We start from the raw sequence: 25038 nt of genomic DNA, 5'->3' as shown, positions 1-25038 counted from the left end.
GGATCCTCCAGATTGAATGTGCTGCACATTCTATCTGGTCCGACCCCGCAGGTGTGGCTGGGATCGACCAGGATCGCCCAAGATACATTGCATGCAAAAGGACAGCATATGATGTATCGTGGGCGATCCTGCCCCCCGGGAGGCTGCCGGGGGTGATCGCCCGCGACATGTCCGTCTGACATGTCGCGGTAGTGTATGGGGCCCTTAATACATGCCTTACTTGCCTTATTCATGATTTAAGGCAAATATATGTTTGAGGAATCGTCCCGTAGGATTATAGATACACAGCGGTAGATTTAATAAAGCTTTTAAAAATGAAAAGTGTAGCCGTTGCCCATAGCAACCAGATTAGTAAATCTACCCTACTGAGGAAAATTTACTGAGGAAAAAAGAAACAGACGTGAATGTGAAATGGTTCTGCAGGCCTGGACAGGCCAGAATGTTATTGTTTTATCTATTTGGAAGTAAATCTTTGTCATCTCAGACACTGGGGTACATTTACTAAGATGGGAGTTCTATTTAAGATGGGATGTTGCCCATAGCAACCAATCAGATTCTACTTCTCATTTATCTAGCACCTTCTAGAAGATAATACCTGGAATCTGATGGGATGTTGCCCATAGCAACCAATCAGATTCTACTTCTCATTTATCTAGCACCTTCTAGAAGATAATACCTGGAATCTGATTGGTTGCTATGGGCAACATCCCATCTTAAATAGAACTCCTATCTTAGTAAATTTACCCCACTGTTTGTCCTTTTCCTGTTGTATTCTGTGTTTTATTCCCTATTGAACATTCATTTTTTTCTTCAGATTAAATTTAAAATGGGGAGGTGAAAATAAGCAAATAAGTAATTTGAAGGCCATAAGGTGCGATTTAAAAGAGAAATGCAGTTTCATAGTTTAAAAAAAAAAAAAAAAGTCACACTTAAATTGTTTGTTTATCTTCGACCGCTGGTAAAAAAAAACAAAGCAAAAAACAGGCTGCTGGTAAAAAAAAAAAAAAATTGCAAACCAAAAAACAAGTGCATGCAGTGACAAAAAATTGTATGAAATAAACAAAATCTCTTTCTTGTGCGCAGTCCTTTATTAGTGTGACACAGAGGTTTGTGGATTGTCCCAGCAGGGACATGAAGCAATGGGGTGTTGCTGAATACAGCAGCTTGGCCTAGTGTTTATGGTCACCAAGGCAACGGAACAAGTGGGCAGGGCTCATTCCAGCAGCTGCTCCAGGATACTGTTATACACTATAAGGATCACAAGTACTATATACTTCATCTACATTTATACACTACAGCAAGACTTAAACCTAAAGCACTGAGAAGCAGCAAGTCATGGGGCTGCAGCCAGGACAAGCCCTGAGGACTATGATCTGCATGTGAGTAGAAACAAACTAACAAGCTGGTCCCCATTGTTAAAATTTTGGGCTTTGTGTCATTGTCTTCGCCCCAAAAAAAGAATACCGTGATCTATTGAACTTTTTGATTTTGATTTTGGTCTGTTTTATTACATAATGTTGTTTTCCAAAAATACAACACAGGCTGGGGGCTATAAATATTAATAATGAGCAGTTAAACAGGGAGATAATGAGACAAAGGATAACGAATATTGCTGGGTGGGGGACGGGGGGGAGGGGGGCTGAGAATCCCAAAGGTATAAGCTGGAAAACCTGAGGATGTGGAATTGTGGCAATAGTGACTAGTTATGTCACTAATGGGTCTCATACTTTTGCTACGCCATTATATTTTTGGCAACTAGTAATCGTACAACCTTCCTGAGAAATTAAACGTTTTGTTCTCTAAGGTGACTTTATAGTGCAAACTACTTTTATTTTATGGCGCTTATTTAATTTAATGGTGCGATTTGCACAATGCGGTGTAACACGTAACAAGTAATATTTGTTTTGATTCTGAACCTTTCGAAAAACATTTATAATATAGTGTGTTTGTGCATCAGTGTACTTAATTAGACTTAGCAATGCAGCATTAATTGCAGGAGGTTACGGGATCGCAGTTGCAGGATGACAAACAGTATCCGGATGATAGACAGACAGTGTTGACAGAAAAAAGTGGTCGACATAAAATGGTCGACATAAACAAGGTAGACACAGGTTTTTTTTAATTTTACATGCTTTTGGACTATTTCATACCTTCTCTATACATGTCGGCATAGAGTTGGTTGGATGCCGAAGCGTGGCGAGAGGACGCTTCACTACAATTGGTGGTCCCAGATGACTAAACTATCCACACAAACCACAAAAATGCAAAAAAAAAAAAAAAAAATGGTGTCTACCTTTTTTTGTGTCGTCAATTTTCATGTCGACCTTTTGATCCTGTCGACCTTTTGTACTGTCTAACATTTCATGTCGACTTTTTGACCCTGTCGACCTAATGTCTGTCTTACATGTGGTGTCTATCTATTGACTGTCTAACTTGACACTGTCTATATATCAACCCACACCCCCCAAAAACAGCCTAGACATGCCTGTATTTAAGCCACCGCACCCCCGTTGTCTAAACAGTCCCTGTCTGTAAATCACTTTGCGAATAAAACCGTTCCGTGTACACCTTTGCAACACCATCGCGGACATGCGTACTATGGCTTCGACACATGCGCAGTCGGTGAATAACCGCTCAGCTGCGTAAATATCCTTATAGTAGTTAGAGATGAGCGCCTGAAATTTTTCGGGTTTTGTGTTTTGGTTTTGGGTTCGGTTCCGCGGCCGTGTTTTGGGTTCGAATGCGTTTTGGCAAAACCTCACCGAATTATTTTTGTCGGATTCGGGTGTGTTTTGGATTCGGGTGTTTTTTTCCAAAAACACTAAAAAACAGCTTAAATCATAGAATTTGGGGGTCATTTTGATCCCAAAGTATTATTAACCTCAAAAACCATAATTTACACTCATTTTCAGTCTATTCTGAATACCTCACACCTCACAATATTATTTTTAGTCCTAAAATTTGCACCGAGGTCGCTGTGTGAGTAAGATAAGCGACCCTAGTGGCCGACACAAACACCGGGCCCATCTAGGAGTGGCACTGCAGTGTCACGCAGGATGTCCCTTCCAAAAAACCCTCCCCAAACAGCACATGACGCAAAGAAAAAAAGAGGCTTTTTACTGATATTTGGTGTTTTGGATTTGACATGCTCTGTACTATGACATTGGGCATCGGCCTTGGCAGACGACGTTGCTGGCATTTCATCGTCTCGGCCATGACTAGTGGCAGCAGCTTCAGCACGAGGTGGAAGTGGATCTTGATCTTTCCCTAATTTTGGAACCTCAACTTTTTTGTTCTCCATATTTTATAGGCAGAACTAAAAGGCACCTCAGGTAAACAATGGAGATGGATGGATTGGATACTAGTATACAATTATGGACGGACTGCCACGGTTAGGTGGTATAAAAAAACCACGGTTAGGTGGTATATATTGTAATACAATTATGGATGGACGGACTGCCTGCCGAGTGCCGACACAGAGGTAGCCACAGCCGTGAACTACCGCACTGTACACTGGTTGATAAAGAGATAGTAGTATACTCGTAACAACTAGTATGACTGACTATGACGGTATAAAGAATGAAAAAAAAACCACGGTTAGGTGGTATATATTGTAATACAATTATGGATGGACGGACTGCCTGCCGAGTTCCGACACAGAGGTAGCCACAGCCGTGAACTACCGCACTGTACACTGGTTGATAAAGAGATAGTAGTATACTCGTAACAACTAGTATGACTGACTATGACGGTATAAAGAATGAAAAAAAAACCACGGTTAGGTGGTATATATTATAATACAATTATAAATGGACGGACTGCCTGCCGACTGCCGACACAGAGGTAGCCACAGCCGTGAACTACCGCACTGTACACTGGTTGATAAAGAGATAGTAGTATACTCGTAACAACTAGTATGACACTATGACGGTATAAAGAATGAAAAAAAAACCACGGTTAGGTGGTATATATTATAATACAATTATGGATGGACGGACTGCCTGCCGAGTGCCGACACAGAGGTAGCCACAGCCGTGAACTACCGCACTGTACACTGGTTGATAAAGAGATAGTAGTATACTCGTAACAACTAGTATGACTGACTATGACGGTATAAAGAATGAAAAAAAAACCACGGTTAGGTGGTATATATTATAATACAATTATGGATGGACGGACTGCCTGCCGAGTGCCGACACAGAGGTAGCCACAGCCGTGAACTACCGCACTGTACACTGGTTGATAAAGAGATAGTAGTATACTCGTAACAACTAGTATGACTGACTATGACGGTATAAAGAATGAAAAAAAAACCACGGTTAGGTGGTATATATTATAATACAATTATGGATGGACGGACTGCCTGCCGACTGCCGACACAGAGGTAGCCACAGCCGTGAACTACCGCACTGTACACTGGTTGATAAAGAGATAGTAGTATACTCGTAACAACTAGTATGACACTATGACGGTATAAAGAATGAAAAAAAAACCACGGTTAGGTGGTATATATTATAATACAATTATGGATGGACGGACTGCCTGCCGACTGCCGACACAGAGGTAGCCACAGCCGTGAACTACCGCACTGTACACTGGTTGATAAAGAGATAGTAGTATACTCGTAACAACAACTAGTATGACACTATGACGGTATAAAGAATGAAAAAAAAACCACGGTTAGGTGGTATATATTATAATAATACAATTATGGATGGACGGACTGCCTGCCGACTGCCGACACAGAGGTAGCCACAGCCGTGAACTACCGCACTGTACACTGGTTGATAAAGAGATAGTAGTATACTCGTAACAACTAGTATGACTATGACGACGGTATAAAGAAAGAAAAAAAAATACCACGGTTAGGTGGTATATAATTATACAATTATGGATGGACGGACTGCCTGCCGACTGCCGACACAGAGGTAGCCACAGCCGTGAACTACCGCACTGTACTGTGTCTGCTGCTAATATAGACTGGTTGATAAAGAGATAGTATACAACAATATACTACTATACTGGTGGTCAGGCACTGGTCACCACTAGTCACACTGGCAGTGGCACTCCTGCAGCAAAAGTGTGCACTGTTTAATTTTAAATTAATATAATATTATGTACTCCTGGCTCCTGCTATAACAACCTGCAGTGCTCCCCAGTCTCCCCCACAATTATTATAAGCTTTTATACATTGATGTGCAGCACACTGGGCTGAGCTGAGTGCACACAGACTGAGTCACACTGTGTGACTGCTGTGTATCGTTTTTTTCAGGCAGAGAACGGATATAGCAGAGAACGGATATATTAAATAAAAGTTAACTTAACAACAACTGCACTGGTCACTGTGGTAAACTCTGTCTGCACAATCTCTCTCTCTCTCTCTCTCTCTCTTCTAATCTATTCTAATGGAGAGGACGCCAGCCACGTCCTCTCCCTATCAATCTCAATGCACGTGTGAAAATGGCGGCGACGCGCGGCTCCTTATATAGAATCCGAGTCTCGCGAGAATCCGACAGCGTCATGATGACGTTCGGGCGCGCTCGGGTTAACCGAGCAAGGCGGGAAGATCCGAGTCGCTCGGACCCGTGAAAAAAAAAGTGAAGTTCGTGCGGGTTCGGATTCAAAGAAACCGAACCCGCTCATCTCTAATTAGTAGTACACAAGTCTGCATCAGGGCCAGTGCACGCTTAGCTTCCTTTTACATGGCGTCGCGTATTTAACAAGAATTGTGGTGGTTATCGCAGTCTCAAGATAGTTATTCACTGTTTAAAAACATTTATTTTATCATTAGAATTTTTTGTTTTTAAACAGTAAAGCAGAAAGACCAGTCCCGCTAAAAGGGACCTATTGAGTAATAGGCCCCATAATGCATGTCCATAGAGCCTGTCCATTGATGTTTGTTGTACATAATCTGTAAATAATCCTGTCTACGACATGTGCAGTGGGAACCACGGCCGCAACAGATACGGGACAAGTTAGCTGCTGGGGGAGAGAGGGGAACTGTGCAGAGCCGGCTCAGGGTATCAGCAGTCCGGGGCAGGGACATGGCTGGTGGTCCCGGCGTACGGCCAGTTCAAATGACAGTATGTATATAAATGAAATATTCTTTTACTGTACATTGGCTGCAGCTATCAATCATGTGACTGCGGGCACACCTGCAATGAGACTCTGCCTTGTTTTCTGAGCACATGATTGATGTAGTTAATGAATGGAGGATGGTATCTATAGTAAGCGCTGTCCTTTAAATGATGTTCATATGCCCACATTAATGAGTCTGACTTATATGTTATACACAGTTGACATAGCACTAATATAGGGTATAATGGGCCTAATACAGACCTGATCGCTGCTGTGCGAAATTGCAAAGTGGCCGATTATCAGTTGACAGCGCATGCATACAGATCCTGATGCGCAGGTGCTATGCCAAACTGCAAAAAAATCCTGCGTCTTTTCTGATCGCTAGGCGAACGCAGATTGATTGACAGGAAGCGGACGTTTGGGGGTGATAACTGGGCAGTGTCAGGAAAAACGCAGGCGTGGCCAAGCGTTTTCAGGGAGGGTATGTGACGCCAGCTCCGGTCCGGTCAGCCTGTTTTTTTCGCACTGTAGAAGTTGGTCCTGGGCCGCGCACAGACTGGAAAAATCATTTGCAGCTGGCTGGCATTTGCAAAGCTTTTCACACGGCGTAGGATCACCCTGGCTGGGCGGTGACTATCCGATCGCAAACCCCTGAAAATGAACAGAGGTGCAATCAGGTCTGAAATAGGCCCAAAGTGACACAGTGTACAGACCTATATGTTCAAATTTGACATATAAAATGACACATAACATCATACAAGAGGTGACTGGGTACAGAGCTAGTACCTACCAACGGTTGAGGTATATTAGAAGATATTGCACAGGGGTTGGTATCGATATACCGGTGCCCGTCATCCTGGCGGTCAGAATCCTGACCGCGGAATGACGGTAGCGGGGTAAGCGCAAAAGAGCCCCTTGCGTGCGCGACAAACTACAGGCACGGTGGCGCGCTACCCACGCCATTCTATTTATTCTCCCTCCTTGGGGTGTCGTGGACACCCCAAAAGGGAGAATAGGTGTCGGTATCCCAACAGCCAGGATATTGAAAGCATCCCATTGCACAGAACCTTGTGAATAGTACTGATGTGCACCGGAAATTTTTCGGGGTTTGTGTTTTGGTTTTGGATTCGGTTCCGCGGCCGTGTTTTGGATTCGGACGCGTTTTGGATTCGGGCTTAAATCATAGAATTTGTGGGTCATTTTGATCCCATAGTATTATTAACCTCAATAACCATAATTTCCACTAATTTCCAGTCTATTCTGAACACCTCACAATATTATTTTTAGTCCTAAAATTTGCACGGAGGTCGCTGGATGGCTAAGCTAAGCAACCCAAGTGGCCGACACAAACACCTGGCCTATCTAGGAGTGGCACTGCAGTGTCAGACAGGATGGCAGATTTAAAAAATAGGCCCCAAACAGCACATGATGCAAAGAAAAAAAGAGGTGCACCAAGGTCGCTGGATGGCTAAGCGACCCAAGTGGCCGACACAAACACCTGGCCCATCTAGGAGTGGCACTGCAGTGTCAGACAGGATGGCCGATTTAAAAAATAGTCCCCAAACAGCACATGATGCAAAGAAAAAAAAAGAGGTGCACCACGGTCGCTGGATGGCTAAGCTAAGCGACCCAAGTGGCCGACACAAACACCTGGCCCATCTAGTAGTGGCACTGCAGTGTCAGACAGGATGGCACTTCAAAAAATAGTCCCCAAACAGCACATGATGCAAAAAAAAAAAAGAGGTGCACCAAGGTCGCTGGATGGCTAAGCTAAGAGACCCAAGTGGCCGACACAAACACCTGGCCCATCTAGGAGTGGCACTGCAGTGTCAGACAGGATGGCCAATTTAAAAAATAGTCCCCAAACAGCACATGATGCAAAGAAAAAAAGAGGTGCACCAAGGTCGCTGGATGGCTAAGCTAAGCGACCCAAGTGGCCGAAACAAACACCTGGCCCATCTAGGAGTGGCACTGCAGTTTTCTAGCGAGAGGATGAGTGCTTCCATCCTCATGTAAATCTGAACCACTAGCCATGAACATAGGCCAGGGCCTCAGCCGTTCCTTGCCACTCCGTGTCTTAAATGGCATATTGGCAAGTTTATGCTTCTCCTCAGACGCTTTTAATTTTGATTTTTGGGTCATTTTACTGAACTTTTGTAGTATACTTGACGACACAGAGGTAGAGCAGTGGACTACTGTACCGTACTGCTATATATATACTGGTGGTCACAGCAACATTCTGCACTGTCCCCTCCTACTATATACTGCGCACAACTAAAATGCAGCACAGGTATGGATGGATAGCATACTTGACGACACAGAGGTAGGTAGAGCAGAGGCCTACTGTACCGTACTGCTATATATTATATACTGGTAGTCAGCAAAATTCTGCACTGTCCTCCTACTATATATACTGCGCACAACTAAAATGCACCACAGGTATGGATGGATAGTATACTTGACGACACAGAGGTAGGTAGAGCAGTGGCCTACTGTACCGTACTGCTATATATTATATACTGGTGGTCAGCAAAATTCTGCACTGTCCTCCTACTATATATACTGCGCACAACTAAAATGCACCACAGGTATGGATGGATAGTATACTTGATGACAGAGAGGTAGGTAGAGCAGTGGACTACTGTACCGTACTGCTATATATTATATACTGGTGGTCAGCAAAATTCTGCACTGTCCTCCTACTGTATATACTGCGCACAACTAAAATGCACACAGGTATGGATGGATAGTATACTTGACGACACAGAGGTAGGTAGAGCAGTAGACTACTGTACCGTACTGCTGTATAATACTGGTGGTCACTGGTCAGGAAAATTCTGCACTGTCCTCCTACTATATACTACAGTGCAGCACAGATATGGAGCGTTTTTCAGGCAGAGAACGTAGATATTTTCAGCACACTGAGCACAGATATTTGCAAGCACACTGAGCACAGATATTTGCAGCACACTGAACACAGAAACTGAGAGAACGCTGCACGTCCTCTCCCTATCATCTCCAATGCACGAGTGAAAATGGCGGCGACGCGCGGCTCCTTATATAGAATACGAAACTCGCGAGAATCCGACAGCGGGATGATGACGTTCGTGCGCGCTCGGGTTAACCGAGCAAGGCGGGAGGATCCGAGTCTGCCTCGGAACCGTGTAAAATGGGTGAAGTTCGGGGGGGTTCGGATTCCGAGGAACCGAACTCGCTCATCACTAGAACATATGCATGTAAACACTTTTGAAATGTTCCAGTACCAGTGATTATACCATATTTAAAGTGCAGAAAGAAATGGGAACTCCTCGCTCATACCATGTAGTGCAAGAGGCTCCTGGTAGGCATCCCAGAAAGTTCAGAAACACACCACAAGCTTTGCCCAAAATGGAGATGGGTTTTCATCAAGGCACACACCACATGCACTGCACAGCATGAGCTAGGAGTTCCCATTTGTTTCTGCACTTTAAATATGGTATAATCACTGGTATTGGAACATTTCAAAAGTGTTTACATGCATATGTTTACAAGGTTCCGTGCAATATGTTCTAATATACCTCAACCATTGGTACAGAGCTCTGTACCCAGTCACCTCTTGTATGATTTTATGTGTAATTTTATATGTCAGTTTTTTAACATATAGGTACAGTATGTGCACTGTGTCACTTTATTCCTTATGTTAGTTCTTCTAAATACAATGTATGTCAACTGTGTATAACATACACGTCAGACTCATTAGCTTGGGCATATGAACATCATTTAAAGGACAGCACTTACTATAGATTCCATCCTCCAATCATTAACTAATCCTAGGTACTGGTGTTTGTACCCTATTGGTAACTTTATAGTTTGCTGCAGATTCTTTATTCACTGCGCATTCTTTCCACCCACTACTAAGCAAATTCACATGACTGATGTAAGCAGCATGTGACCTTCTTGTCTGCTCAATGGGCCTAATTCAGATGCGGTCGCAAAGTGGCTTTTTTCGCAAATCGGTCTATGTTTTCTTACTGCGCATGTGTCTGAACCGCAGTGCGCATGCGCAGGGAGTGAGTTGCAATTGAGAACACCAGGGAATTTGTTGCAGAGTGAGTGACAGGAAGTGTCATGGCCATTCAGATGACGTTTTATTGGCCTGCATAAATTATCAGTTGCAATAATTACTACTGGAGAGCCCTCTGCATCCCGGGAGAGCAGCTCCGCCTGCACATCTACAGAGGTACTCAGACTCTGCAACATGACCCGATTTGCGACATTGGTACCAATGTATCAGCAATTATACGCTGTTGGATGGAAATGATGTAACAGTGGGTGTATCTAAGCTCAGTTTAGCTTCTGCCCATATTTGCATATAATTGCTATTGCGTATGGTCAAGTCAAGGATAGCAAGAACAACTGCACCTGAATTAGGCCCAATGAGTAACTGCACATACAGTAAATGGAACTGTGCAGAATTTCTCAGTGGCCTCTAATATCATTTATCATTTACAGCAAACAGGGCCATAACTAGGGATGTGCAAGTGGTGCTGCTGCCCAGATCGCCAGGCTATCCTTGTGGCACCTGTATTTGACTGGCAGAGTACCTGCAGGGTCGGACTGGTCCACAGATGTACAGGGGAATCTCCTGGTGGGCCTCATTGCCTGAGGGCCCACTCCCTCCTCTAGGGGTCAAGTTCTAGACTGTGCACTGAAAGTATACATTGTTACTTTACTAGAGAGGGTCAGTAATATGGTGAAGTAGGACCAAGGACCTCTTGCCAATCAAAGTGGGCAGTCCTTACACAGCACTCTCCCTTACCTTATAAAGGGGTGTTGTGCTTTGTAGGCTGACTCTAATGGTTAGCCACAACCCTTAGCTCGGGCCCGTAATACTACATTCCCTGGTGGGCCCTACATGCCCCAGTCTGACACCTGAGTACCTGGCACGGCATCCTGCAGCCTAGAAAGCAATCCGAGAGCTGACAGTAAGGGGATCATTACACCATGTATAACTGTATGTCTGTACATAAATAAATAGACTTTCTCTAAAAGCGTTTTATATAGGACATACATGCAGAGGCGCTTTAAGAGATGAGGCATGCAGAGGCGGTGTATTAGACTCTAGCATTGTGCCAGAATCTACTGCACATGCACAGGTCTCTGGTAACATGGCACTTGCGCCCATGGGCGTAGAGAGCCATGCCGGGCCCCAGTAAAGGGGGTGGGGGCGTGGCTTAATAAAATTGGCGTGACTATAACCTTTTGTACAAAACTATTTTGCGTCATTTTAACACGGGGGATCTCGAAGCGGGTCCCTCATCCCCGGGTAGTGCCATCTTCCCAGTGATATTTGGGAAGATGACGCTGGCCACTAGAAAGCAAAGACTCTGGTACTGTGCCAGAGTCTTTGCTCTCTAGTGGCCAGCATTATCTTCCCGAAGATATCACTGGGAAGATGGCGCTGCCGGGCACAGCACATGTATACTCAGACACTTGGGGAGGGGGGTAGCGGACCTGTGACCCCCCCTGTGCCCCTCCAGCAGCCCGGGTAATCTGTACCTGCTCCCCCCCCCCCCCCCCCCCCCCATCGGAGTAACTGCTAGTGCTGTGTGCCCGGGGATATCTCTATTGCACATGTGCGAATCAACGGAAAATAGCCACAGCTTTCATTTTTAGAGTGATATTTGCTGCACTGTAGCCAGCGCCAGGCCAACGGAGAGGTGAGTATAATTAAATGGGTGCAGGGTGTGCGGTATGTGGGCCCCCCCTGGTCCCAGGGGCCCTTGTGCACCACACACCTTACAGTTTGCACCCATTATAGATATGCCAATGCATTCATGTAAGAGATATCTTCATCTTCTTTCTATTCCATTGTGTCCTTCAGAATGTTGTAAATAAACATAGGTAACACTTTCCTTTGTCCCCTGCTGTGACATTTCCTAGTACAAGGTGTGACGGCCTGTATACACACAGTGGTGGAAATGTAACCTCCAGCTGAACTGCTCTCTCAGGGTGATATCTCAGCTGTCCCGCTGTATAAGGGATAAGATCTTCAAATGTTACTGTACCTGGCAGGAATATGGGTCGTTGGGTCGACACAACTTAGGTCAGCAGTCATTAGGTCGACCACTGAAGGCCGACATGGGCATTAGGGCAACATGGACATTAGATCGACATGTACTAGGTCGACAGGTTAAAAGGTCGACATGAGTTTTTGGAATTTTTTTGTGTCGATTTCTTCATAAAGTGATAGGGAACCCCAATTAGTGCACCGTGTCCCCGCGCATGGCTCGCTCTGCTACCGCTGCGCTCGGCACAGGTTACTGTCCCCAATTGTAGTCCACGTGGATCGTAAAGTATGAAAAAAATCCAAAAAATTGGTTTGTTTTTTTTAAAAAACTCATGTCGACCTTTTGACCTGTCGACCTAGCGCATGTCGACCTAATGCCCATGCCGACCTTCAGTGGTCGACCTAATAACTGTCGACCCAAGTTGTGTCGACCTAACGACCGTATCCCCCTGGCAGGAGGGCAGAGCCGGCCCTAACCAATATGATGCCCTAGGCAAGATTTTGGCTGGTGCCCCCTAGCACCACTGCTAGTTCCGCCTCTGACCCTGCACCCCTTCCCCAGCACCAGCACCCCCCACCCACAGTAGTCCTCTTTTTTTCTTTTTTTTTTTAAACCCCTGTAATTTAAATAAGAACAGTGTGCACATTCGGTGCACAGCCCAAAAAGGTATGTGTTTTTGCTGGCAAGGGGCATGGCCACACAATAGTACCCCCAATTCAAATTATGCCTCACAGTAGTGCAACTTTATTCACAATTTATCATGCGATAGTGTCCCTTATTCACATTATATCCCACAGTAGTACCACTTTACCTTATATACGTTACTCCTCACAGTAGTGCCCCTCATTCACATAACATCATACTGAATTGCTCCTTATTCACATTACACCACACGATATTGCTCCTTATTCACATTACACCACACCATATTGCTCTTTATTCACATTAGACCACACAGTAGTGCCCTTTCTATTTGTTACGTCACACAGTAGAGCACCTTATACACATAATGCCACACATTGGTAATGCATTTATACACATAATACCACACAGTAATGCCCCTTACGCATATGACACACATTATTAATGTCCTTATAAACATAATGCACCTTGCACATTATGCCAACCCTTATTTATACCCTTATACACATAATTTCCCTTACACATATGCCGCACATTGTTAATGCCTTTATACACATTAATGACACACATAATGTCCCTTACACATATGCCGCACATTATTAGTGCCCTTATACACATAATGACACACATACTGTAGTGTCTATTACACATGTTACACATTATTAATGTCCTTATACACATAATGACACATATAGTTCCTACCGTGAGTCAACTGGCAGCTCTGCTAACGTCGGGTGCCTATTTTTCTTATGAAAATGCATCATATTTGCATTGCTATGTGGCTAGGATGCACAAGCAGCTTCTGCTGATTAAAATGATATGCGGCATACCTATATACTGTGTGCGACTGTGGCTGTATCTGCATACGAAATGCTACATACAGAATATAGGCATGCCGCATATCATTTTAATCAGCAGAAGCTGCTTGTGCCCCTAGGCATACCAGATGCCCTAGGCAATTGCCTAGTTTGCCTATGCCTAGGGCCGGCTCTGCAGGAGGGAATGTGTAGGTTATAGACAGTTTGATGTTCTCCTTCTGTGCAGGTTATAAACACTCAGAGGGTTACAATGAAGAAACAATCCTGGGGAAATGTGCATGTACTGTACCTAGAGCTATTGGTTTACATTTTTACTAGAGACGTGCGCGGAGTCTCGTCACTGGCGTTTCTATAATGGGTGCAATGGGTGCGATGCACACGGGCCCCTGGGTCCAGGGGGGGCCCACACCGCATCCATTGCACCCATTTTAATACTTACCTTGCCGGAGTCCAGCGCTGGGAGCTGCAATCGCGGTGAAAATCGCCGCCAAAATGGCCACCGCGCATGCGCGGTAGCCAAATTGGTCTCTGGATCATGGTGGGCGCCATGTTTCCGGAGATCTGCGCATGCGCAGTAGACTCCGGCACAGTGCCGGAGTCTACTACGCCGTCTACAGCGCCGTGCAGAGGAGGGGGCCCACCCGGGGGTGCACACCGGCCCCCTCCTCTGTAGAAACGCCCCTGAGTCTCGTGTTTTGGTTTTGGTGCTAATTTCATTGTCCTGTTTTGGTTCCGGTTTTGCAAAACCACCAAGTGTTTTAAAATCTGAATCTTGCGGGATCCCGGTGGTCAGAATACAGGCACCAGAATCACGACAGCTGTCAGAATGCTGACGCTGGAATCCCAAATGTAAGTATGTTGAGGAGGGTTAGGGTTATGCTGTGGGGAATGGGCTGCAGAAGTGGAGGGTTAGCGTTAGGGGAAGGGTTAGGATTAGGGTTAGTTTACTGCAGCACCCTTGTCAGGATTTTAAGCAGTCGGGATGCCCGTGGAGGTATTCTGACCGCCGGCATCCTGACTGCCCATATCCCGTACCAGGGCCGCCATCAGGGGGGGACTGCGGGGACTCGAGTCCTGGGCCCGGGCAGTGAGGGGGCCCGTGGATCGCACAACGTTGGCTTGCAGGAGGGGGGGCGGCCTATTTTGTCAGTCTCGGGCCCCACAATTATTGATGGCGGCCCTGCCCATACCCAATCCCTTGGTTCGGTTTGGGGCCCTAATTCCGAGTTGTTCGCTCGCTTGCTGCTTTTAGCAGCATTGCAAAAGCTAGGCTGCCGCCCACTGGGAGTGTATTTTAGCTTAGCAGAATAGCGAACAAAAGATTAGCAGAATTGCTACTAAATAATTCTTTGCAGTTTTTGAGTAGCTCCAGACCTACTCACAGATTGTGATCAGCTCAGTCCGTTCGGTTCCTGATTTGACGTCACAAACACGCCCTGCGTTCGGCCAGCCACTCCCCCGTTTCTCCAGACACTCCCGCGTTTTTCCCTGACACGCCTGCGTTTTTTAGCACACTCCCGGAAAACGTTCAGTTACCTCCCAGAAACGCCCCTTTCCTGTCAATCATTTACCGATCAGCAGTGCGACTGAAAAGCGTTGTACGAACACCAGCAAAACTGCAAAGTTTTGTGTTAAATAACTTAGCGCATGCGCTCTGCGTACCATGCGCATTTAGCAGCAAATCGCAGCATAGCGAAAATCAGCAACGAGCGAACAGCTCGGAATGACCACCTGGATCCACAGAATTTGGGTGGATTTGGATTTCTAAAGAACTGAATCGCACACCTCTAATTTTGATCAAACATTTAACTTATCAACCCTTATTTCTTTAAATCTTTTCTACACTGAAATCTATGCTTTTATCATCACTGCAATGCATTTCATATCATACTTTCCGGCTTCTTAATCCCCACTATATGGGTGTTGTGGCATCACTGAATATCCTTGCCACAGTGGAGTTACACTTTCTATTTCTTATAACGTGAACACACATTAGGGTTATATTTATGTTATTAACATGCCAGTATGTTTTTGAAGTATGTACCACCCAGAAGAAACTCACACAAACACAGTGAGAACATACAAACTCCACACAGATGCTGCACATTTAGCTCAAGATCTCCGTGCCAGTATGCCAACCGATAAGCAGGTGACTGTCAGTGTATATTGGGACACTTTGGCATAATGTGAACTGGGGGTACTACAGTGGGCATAAAATCTGGGGGTCCTACAGTGGGCATAATATTTAATATACTACAGTGTGTCATATTGTGAACTGGGACACTACAATGTGGCTTTCTGTGAACTGGGGCCCTGGATGGCATAATGTGATCTGGGGCATTGTGTCACATAATTTTAAATGGAGGCACTGTGTGGCATAACGTAAACTAGGGCCACTAAAATGTGAGATAATATGAACTGGGGGCACTGTGTTGCATAATGTAAAATTGATGCACAGTGTGGCATAATGTGAGCTTGAGGTATTACAGTGTGGCATAATGTGATCTGGGGACACCAAATGTAGCATATTGTGAACTGGGGGGCACTACAATGCAGTGGCCACACACCAGCTACATTGTGCGTGTACACTCACCTGTTTTTTAAATCATGCCTAAATAACCCTTTATAAGCTGTCCAGACAACAGCTGAGACGGCATTAGGCATTATGTGCTAGCAAAACCCACAGGGAGAGAGCATACAGTGCTGGATACAATGCTCTCTCCTGGGGGCAGCTGTTATTGTGCTTACTGCTAATGTAGAAGACTTGCACTAGAACGATAAGGGGAGAGACACTTTATACTAGCAACAAGGAACAGGCATAACTGCCTTGCACTGGTCACACACACATGCTGCATTCCTGTCAGTTACTGTGTCATTATTGCCAACAATGTAAAGTATTTTGTAGGGGCGGTGCTTTTAAACCAGTGTGCACACACAGATTGCATGTAATACTAATCCTCATCGTGTCACGCTTGCAAGGTGTGGTAATAATGGCCCTCATTCCGAGTTGTTCGCTCGCTAGCTGCTTTTAGCAGCATTGCACACGCTAGGCCGCCGCCCTCTCGGAGTCTATCTTAGCTTAGCAGAAGTGCGAACGAAAGATTAGCAGAATTGCTACTAAATAATTATTTGCAGTTTCTGAGTAGCTCCGGACCTACTCACAGATTGCGATCAGCTCAGTCCGTTTAGTTCCTGGTTTGATGTCACAAACACGCCCAGCGTTCGGCCAGCCACTCCCCCATTTCTCCAGCCACTCCCGCGTTTTTCCCTGACACGCCTGCGTTTTTTTGCAAACACCGGGAAAACGCTGAGTTACCACCCAGAAACGCCCCTTTCCTGTCAATCATTTACCGAATAGCAGTGCGACTGAAATGCGCCGCAGAATCCACAGCAAATCTGCTAAGTTTTTAGTTAAATAACTAAGCGCATGCGCCCTGCGTGCCTTGCGCATGCGCAGTTTGCAACAAATCGCAGCATAGCGAAAATAGTCAACGAGCGAACAACTCGGAATGACCCCAATGTCGTTTGTGCCATTTAATGATACTTTTCAACAAATATTGACTTAGAAACCTAGAGGTTAAATACACAATATATCATTAGATGTGCATGTGATATGCAGAAATGGTGCAAAAATCTCTGCCTTGTTGGAGGAGAGCGCTCATACTGCCTCCTTGGTGGGTCCCGTTGCCATAGCAACGAAAGCGCGCTCACTGCTCATGTGTGACCCAATGCGCCTTCTGCATGGCTTACAGCACGTTCTTCCGCCTTAGGAGTAGGACTTGCCCATGACTGCCCCTGTGTGTCACTGAACCTACAGATGCGGTGTTGTCATCACCTACCACTGTGTCACTACCGCATACCACTGTGTCACCACCGCTAACCATTGTGTCACCACCGCTTACCATTGTGTCACCACTGCTAGTGGAACTACAAGTCCGATTGCCACCACTACATCTATTATCCCTGTGCAAAGCAGGTCCTGTCTGCATCTGTTCATACTGCATGTACTTGATTTATGCTGCATTAACCCTTGTTGACTCTTTAATTGATCAAATATATTAATTTAATTTACCACTGAGATTAAGAGCAATGTGTAGCCCTTTTGAAGGATAGTGGGCCAGGTAATGTGCCCCCTTCAAGGCAGAGTTGCCTACCCTCCCTCATTCTGCAGGAGACTTCCTGAAATAGCAGCAATCTCCCTCACTCCCTGAATAGACCAGCAATCTCCCTGATTTTACATTACCCCCATTATATAGCTGGTACATTCTTGGGGAAAAGATAAATTAGAGATATATACATTCAAATGGGTTCATCAGCGCCATTTCTCTGTATTGGTTATAAGGCACAATGATCCCTATGGCTACATTCATTTTAAATAAGGTTTCTCATGGCCACTTACAGTATATGTGTATACAGTATACTAACTTTGGGGCTCATTTACGTTTTGATGTAAGTCATTTTCATGACACACCTCTCAGATGCAGCAGTACACACCCGCGCTTATACTGTAGGAGTTAATTTCACAATCTCCCTGAAATGCTTTTTCAAAAGTAGGCAAGTATGCTTCAAGGTAGCCTATCACTGGCGCTCATTCCGAGTTTATCGCTCGCTGCCGGTTTTCGCAGCGCAGCGATCAGGTGAAAAAACGGCATTTATGCGCATGCGCATGGCACGCAGCGCGCATGCGCTAAGTACTTTCACACAAAAATTTGCAGTTTTACAGAAGCTCGAGTGACGTTTTTCAGTCGCTCGAGTGTTCGTTGTGTGATTGACAGGAAGTGGGTGTTTTTGGGCGGAAACTGGCCGTTTTCAGGGAGTGTGCTAAAAAACTCAGGCGTGCCAGGGAAAAACGCAGGAGTGACTGGAGAAACGGGGGAGTGGCTGGCCGAACGCAGGGCGTGTTTGTGACGTCAAACCAGGAACTAAACAGACTGCAGTCATCGCAATCTAGGAGTAGGTCTGGAGCTACTCAGAAACGGCATGAAATTTTTCACGCGCAATTCTGCTAATCTTTCGTTCGCACTTCTGCTAAGCTAAGATACACTCCCAGAGGGCGGCGGCTTAGCGTTTGCACTGCTGCTAAAAGCAGCCAGCGAGCGATCAACTCGGAATGAGGGCCACTGTTCTAAAGGAACCTCATACCCCTTTCAGATCTCCAGTGCCGGAATCCCACCCGGGAATTGGAAACAGGTCCTTCCCGGGTGGGATCCTGCATTGGAGACTCTGCTACCCCTTTCGCAGGCTTCCAGACATGGCAATACTGTATGCCGGGTCAGTTTCCATAGCGGTGGGGGGCGGAGCCGGCAGCGGGGGTGGAGGCGGCGCTGGGAGGTGAACTCATCTCCGCGTCGCCTCTCCCTATCTAGTAAACGGGTCCCGGGTGGCATCGACCCGAGAATCCGTTTACGCAGCCACTGACCCGGTATTCAACCCGGGAATAACCCTTCTTATAACCCGGGTTGAATTACCAGGTCAGGCGACCCGGGAATTCCGACATGGCACTTTCCCTCCGCACACTGACTCGTGACGATACCGGGTTATTTGTGCGATGTGAAAGGGGTATACGCCTGCCCTCTGCAGGACCTATAGCCAACAACTATAGGAAAAAGCCCCAAAACAAAGCTAAACCCTCAATGTTGGACTAGAATCCACCCCAGCTTTATCATCAGCTGGGGCAGGAGAGAACACATTGTTACAGATGTGTATGAGGAGTAAGATGCACATGCTACATTGTCAGATTCCAACATCGAGTTTCCTCAGGTAGGGACAGAGGACCTAATTCAGACCTGATCGCAGCAACAAACTTTTTCTCTAATCGATCAGTCTTCAGACATGCCAGTCCCACATGTCAGGACTGACCCCCCCTCCCACCCTCCCCACCCCCCGCACAAGAACAAAAGCAGCGCACAGCAGCGATGCTTTTGTACTGGAAGAGTAGCTCCCAGCCAGCGCAGCTCCTGCACGCTGGCAGAGAGCTACTCGTCACTGGCCGGATCGCAGCGGCTGCGTGTGACATCACGCAGACGCCGCAGCCTGCCCCCCCAATGGTCCTAGCATGCCTGCTTTGCCCGGACCGCGCCCCCTAAACGGTCAGCACAGCAGGGATTAGGTCTAAATTAGCCCCCATGTGCACTGCAGGAGGGTCAGATATAATGTGCAGAGAGTTAGATTTGGGAGGGTTATTTTGTTTCTGTGCAGGGTAAATACTGGCTTCTTTACTTGTACACTGCAATTCAGATTTCAGTTTGAACTAGGGATGAGCGGGTTTGGATCTCAGAGATACGAATCCCCTCGGACGTCACAATCTGAGTCCGGATCCGAGTCCGGCTCGGGTTTTCCCGCCAGACTCACGAGGCAAAACGTCATCATTCTAGTGTCGGATTCTCGCGAGATCCGGACTTTGTATATTTCGCACCTCCCGGCCTGCCATCTTCACTCCAGTCCTGGAGAGTGTAGCGAGAGGACGTGTCTCCTCAGTGTCTGTGCGGGAAAGTGGCGTGGCGCGTGGGGTGACAACATGCTCTTTTGTATCATTCCACTGGTGCTGTCTTGTCCTGCATCAGTCCAGTCACGGTAGTGGTGTCCTGTGCTGCCATAAGTCCAGTGCTGCTTTATAAGTCCAGTCCAGTGGTGCTGTCTTGTGCTGCATCAGTCCAGTGGTGGTGTCCTGTGCTGTCATAAGTCCAGTGCTACTGCATAAGTTCAGTCCAGTGGTGCTGTCTTGTGCTGCATCAGTTCAGTGGTGGTGTCCTGTGCTGCCATAAGTCCAGTGGTGGTGTCCTGTGCTGTCATAAGTCCAGTGCTACTGCATAAGTTCAGTCCAGTGGTGCTGTCTTGTGCTGCATCAGTCCAGTGGTGGTGTCCTGTGCTGCCATAAGTCCAGTGGTGGTGTCCTGTGCTGCTATAAGTTTAGTGCTGCTGTATAAGTCCAGTCAAGTGGTGCTGCCTTGTACTGCATCAGTCCAGTGGTGGTGTCCTGTGCTGCCATAAGTCCAGTGCTGCTGTACAAGTCCAGTCCAGTGGTAGTGTCCTGTGCTGCCATAAGTCCAGTGGTAGTGTCCTGTGCTGCCATAAGTCCAGTGGTAGTGTCCTGTGCTGCCATAAGTCCAGTGCTGGTGTCCTGTGCTGCCATAAGTCCAGTGCTGCTGTACAAGTCCAGTCCAGTGGTAGTGTCCTGTGCTGCCATAAGTTCAGTGCCGCTGTTGTAAAGTTCGATTATATTACAAGGAAAAGCAATACCTACTCACAATGTGGTTCGGGCCGCTGCGGCCGCTAAACGTAAACCATTAACCACTAAGATATGTATGCGCGTTGCGTATACACGCCGACACGCTATGCACACAATGCAGCGACGTGTGGCTGAATACACCTTATCCCCAAACAAGAATGGAATGCGACACCAGTAGTTAAATGTAATGTTGTGGTCCAACGTATCAACAGTATTTACTCAAAAGATACAGATAAAAGATACAACAAAATTACAGAGAAGAGCTACAACCAATAGTACATACGTTTGTTCGCGAGCGCTCTCTGGATCCAGGACTCAGTCAGTCTTAGCAAGATGACCTTCAGAGAATAGACTGTGCCTGGCCAGGAAGCCTTTCTTTTATACAATGGGTCCAAATACAATACAATAGGAAATGTAAGCTCTCCTTCTATAGGTCAAGGGGCAGGTCATGTACAGTACATGAGGGGTCATAGGTTGGTTTGAATGAGTGGGCAATGCTTGGTCCAGGTGTGCTTGCAGGTCTCTTCCACCGGGTTCCCGCCGGATATCAAGAGTACAGTATTTGTGAATATTACAATTCTGCGCATATCTATGCACAGAAACATGCGATTAACTGCACATAACAACCGGAATGTAATCTCAAAACACTGCACATCTGGATACCAAACACTAAGTCCTAACCTTGCTCTGTTCCCTCACATCCTGTAAAGCCCTGTGTGGTGTAGGGGTATTCTCTCCTGTGCCGCATATTGTTATATAACGGCAGAAAAATAATGGAGAACAAAAATTTGGAGGATAAAATAGGGAAAGATCAAGAACCACTTCCTCCTAGTGCTGAAGCGGCTGCCACTAGTCATGACATAGACGATGAAATGCCATCAACGTCGTCTGCCAAGGTCGATGCCCAATGTCATAGTAGAGGGCATGTAAAATCCAAAAAGCCAAAGTTCAGTAAAATGACCTAAAAAATACATTTAAATCATCTGAGGAGAAACGTAAACTTGCCAATATGCCATTTATGACACAGGATGGCAAGGAACAGCTAAGGCCCTGGCCTATGTTCATGACTAGTGGTTCAGCTTCACCTGACAATAGAAGCACTCATCCTCCCGCTAGAAAAATGAAAAGAGTTAAGCTGGCAAAAGCACAGCAAAGAACTGTGCGTTCTAAGATGGTATCACAAATCCCAAAACTGGACAGGAAGAGGTGGCTCCATCCACCATTTGCACGCCCCCTGCAAGTGCTGGAAGGAGCACCCACAGTCCAGTTTCTGATATTCAAATTGAAGATGTCACTGTTGAAGTACACCAGGATGAGGATATGGGTGTTGCTGGCGCTGACGAGGAAGTTGATGAGGAGGATTCTGATGGTGATGTGGCTTGTTTAAATCAGGCACCGGGGGAGACAGCTGTTGTCCATGGGATAAATAAGCCCATTGTGATACCTGGGCAAAATACCAAAAACCCACCTCTTCGGTGTGGAATTATTTCTCCACAAATCCGGACAACAGGTGTCACGCCATCTGTTGCCTTTGTCAATCCATAATAAGTAGGGGTAAGGATGTTAACCACCTTAGAACATACTCCCTTATATGTCACCTGCTGCGCATTCATCATAAGTCATTGTCAGGTTCAGAAACTTTGGGTAATAGCGTAAGCAGTCCACTGACACCTAAGTGATGTGGTTTTATTTGTTTGAATATTATTTCTCTGTGAGGATGAGAATGTAAACACTGAAGGGGGGGGGATCTGAGGATGAGCCACAGTTGTCTCGCTGAAATGATTGGTTTGTTAAAGTGTGCATGTCCTGTTTATACAACATAAGGGTGGGTGGGAAGGCCCAAGGACAATTCCATCTTGCACCTCTTTTATCTTTGCATTATGTGCTCTTCGGGGCCTAGTTTTTAAAAGTGCCATCCTGTCTTATACTGCAGTGCCACTCTTAGATTGGCCAGGTGTTTGTGCCGCCCACTTGGGTCACTTAGCTTAGTCATCCAGCGACCTCATTGCACCTCTTTTTCTTCTTTGCATTATGTTATCTTTGGGCCATAGTTTTTAAACGTGCCATCCTGTCTGATACTGCAGTGCCACTCCTAGATTGGCCAGGTGTTTGTGCCGCCCACTTGGGTCACTTAGCTTAGTCATCCAGCGACCTAGGTGCAAACTTTTGGTCTAAAAACAATATTGTGAGGTGCTCAGAATAGACTGGAAATGAGTGGAAATTAATGTTATTGAGGTTAATCATACCATAGGATCAAAATTACCCCCAAATTCTGTGATTTTAGCTGTTTTTATGTTTTTTCAAAAATCATCCAGATTCAAATGGCAAAACCAATCCAGATCCAAAATACGAGCAGGGATCCAGATCCAAAACCAAAACACAAAAAGTGCTCACCGCACATCTCTAGTTTGAACACACCCCACCCAAATCTAACTCTCTCTGCACATGCTGTATCTGCCCCACCTGCAATGCACATGGTTTTGCCCATTAGAGAAAAAGTTTGCTGCTGCGATCAGGTCCCAGGGTGACATAAACCTGCTAATGAGTTCAGGAGTACTGGAGAAAGAGACAGTCTGGGCCCATATGTAGCCGATGGGAATGCCAGAGGAAGTGATAGAGTAGAAATAAACTGAAACAATCCAAGTCTTCGAATGTTGAAACTGTTGGAAATGTGTGTTCAATTTAGTGGTTTAGCTGAGTTATGTACACACCGAGGCACACGTCCAGTATCTTAACTAGGCAGTGCAGCTTATTGCATAGGTAATTGTACATCCGTTCTCACTGTGCACTGGATAAGGAGAAGCATGAAGTGGAATGTAGGTTAGGCAGCTCATCAGCCGGTGACTGACTCCGGTACTGTATGCAGTAAGGGTGCATGTAGTAGAACAGCAGTCAAAGCTGGCAAAAGCTTACAGTTCTCTGGAGCAAAGGGGGAGACGTCCATCTCCCACTGTATCTCTTATATACAGTGATGGCACCACTCATGTGTAGTAATTGTACTGGTTGCCATCTTGGTAAAAGAATGAAGCATCATCCCTTGAGAAGCCATGTTGTTGCAGTAGCGCTCTCCACTTCTAACAGAATCCATGTCAGAATCAACTCCTGTCCACACCTCATGTCACTCATATAGCCTTATGCTGGGTAGACACCTAAAGATATATCTGCAGATCAATTGATCTGCAGATACTGTATATCTAAAGCCGAATTGGGTAGCGTGCTATGCAAACACACTGCTCGATACGTTGGGGACTGACATCACAAACTGGGCGGGCATTTACACACGCCCACCCAGTTCAGATTTCAGTCACCACCGGCTCCTGCAGCTTGTGTACGGGCGGTCGGCTGGCTGCCCGAACACACACATCCACGTGCCAATATATCTAATGATATATTGGCCATCGGATGTGCAGCAGGGACCAAGCGATAGGTCTATGAGCTCCGTCGTTCACAGACCTATCGCTCGTACACACTGGCCGACCGACCCGCGATATATCGGGCGTTCAATAGAACGGCCGATATATCGGCCAGTGTGTACACAGCTCGAGGGAGTATCCTCGCCAAGACACCAACTAACCCTTGCACTTATGTCCTTTCAAGCTTAGGTTTAGATATGTTCCTAAAATTTATAAGGTTATATTTATAAAGAATTTTCCGTAGGTAGCGGTAATTACACATGCTATTGTGGTGATCATTTTACAAGAATCTTCCAATGCACGACTGTATCCTGCTTCTCTTGTGAATTTCACAATAGCACATGGGTCGCACATGCACAATTATAAGAGGCAGCTCATGCACACTTTCGTGAGACACCTGTCTCCACACTGGCATGCATGAGCTGATAAGGACCCACATTCCCAGTAAACACTTCACCCTTCATCAGTACTGTGCCTGTGCAAGACACAAATCACGCATACGCAGTTCAAGTTTTGCCGAGGATCTCAGATCGGTAATGGGTCAATGAGTCGACACCAAATGGTCACCATGCACAAGGTTGACAGGGTCAAAAGGTCGACGCAGAAATGGCCGATACATGAAAAGGTCGACGTGTTTTGAATTTGTTTTTTGTTTTTGGTGTCAGATTTTACCTTTCAGCACGTGGAACCCAAATTAGTGTACTGCGTTCACTCACCAAGCTTCAGGCAAGGTGCCTCATTCAGCTACCACTGCGCTTGGCACAGTTTACTATTCCCAATCATAGTCCACATGGATGGTAAAGTTTGAA

At 46.0% G+C, this 25038-nt stretch overlaps 1 protein-coding gene across 1 annotated transcript in view; it reads left to right on the top strand.

Moving 5' to 3' along the window:
* Positions 1–1229: 1229 nt before the first annotated feature.
* The window catches only part of TTC34 (tetratricopeptide repeat domain 34), a 183494-nt gene continuing 159685 nt past the window's right edge, over positions 1230–25038 (top strand). Inside the window, exon 1 of the mRNA XM_063941789.1 lies at positions 1230–1379. The gene's annotated coding sequence lies outside the window, so the exon portion shown is untranslated. The remainder of the gene's footprint in view (positions 1380–25038) is intronic.

Source organism: Pseudophryne corroboree, chromosome 10, assembly GCF_028390025.1.
Source record: "Pseudophryne corroboree isolate aPseCor3 chromosome 10, aPseCor3.hap2, whole genome shotgun sequence".
NCBI lineage: Eukaryota > Metazoa > Chordata > Amphibia > Anura > Myobatrachidae > Pseudophryne > Pseudophryne corroboree.
The sequence above is the reverse complement of the archived record's forward strand: the minus strand, read 5'-3'. Positions and strand labels throughout refer to the sequence as shown.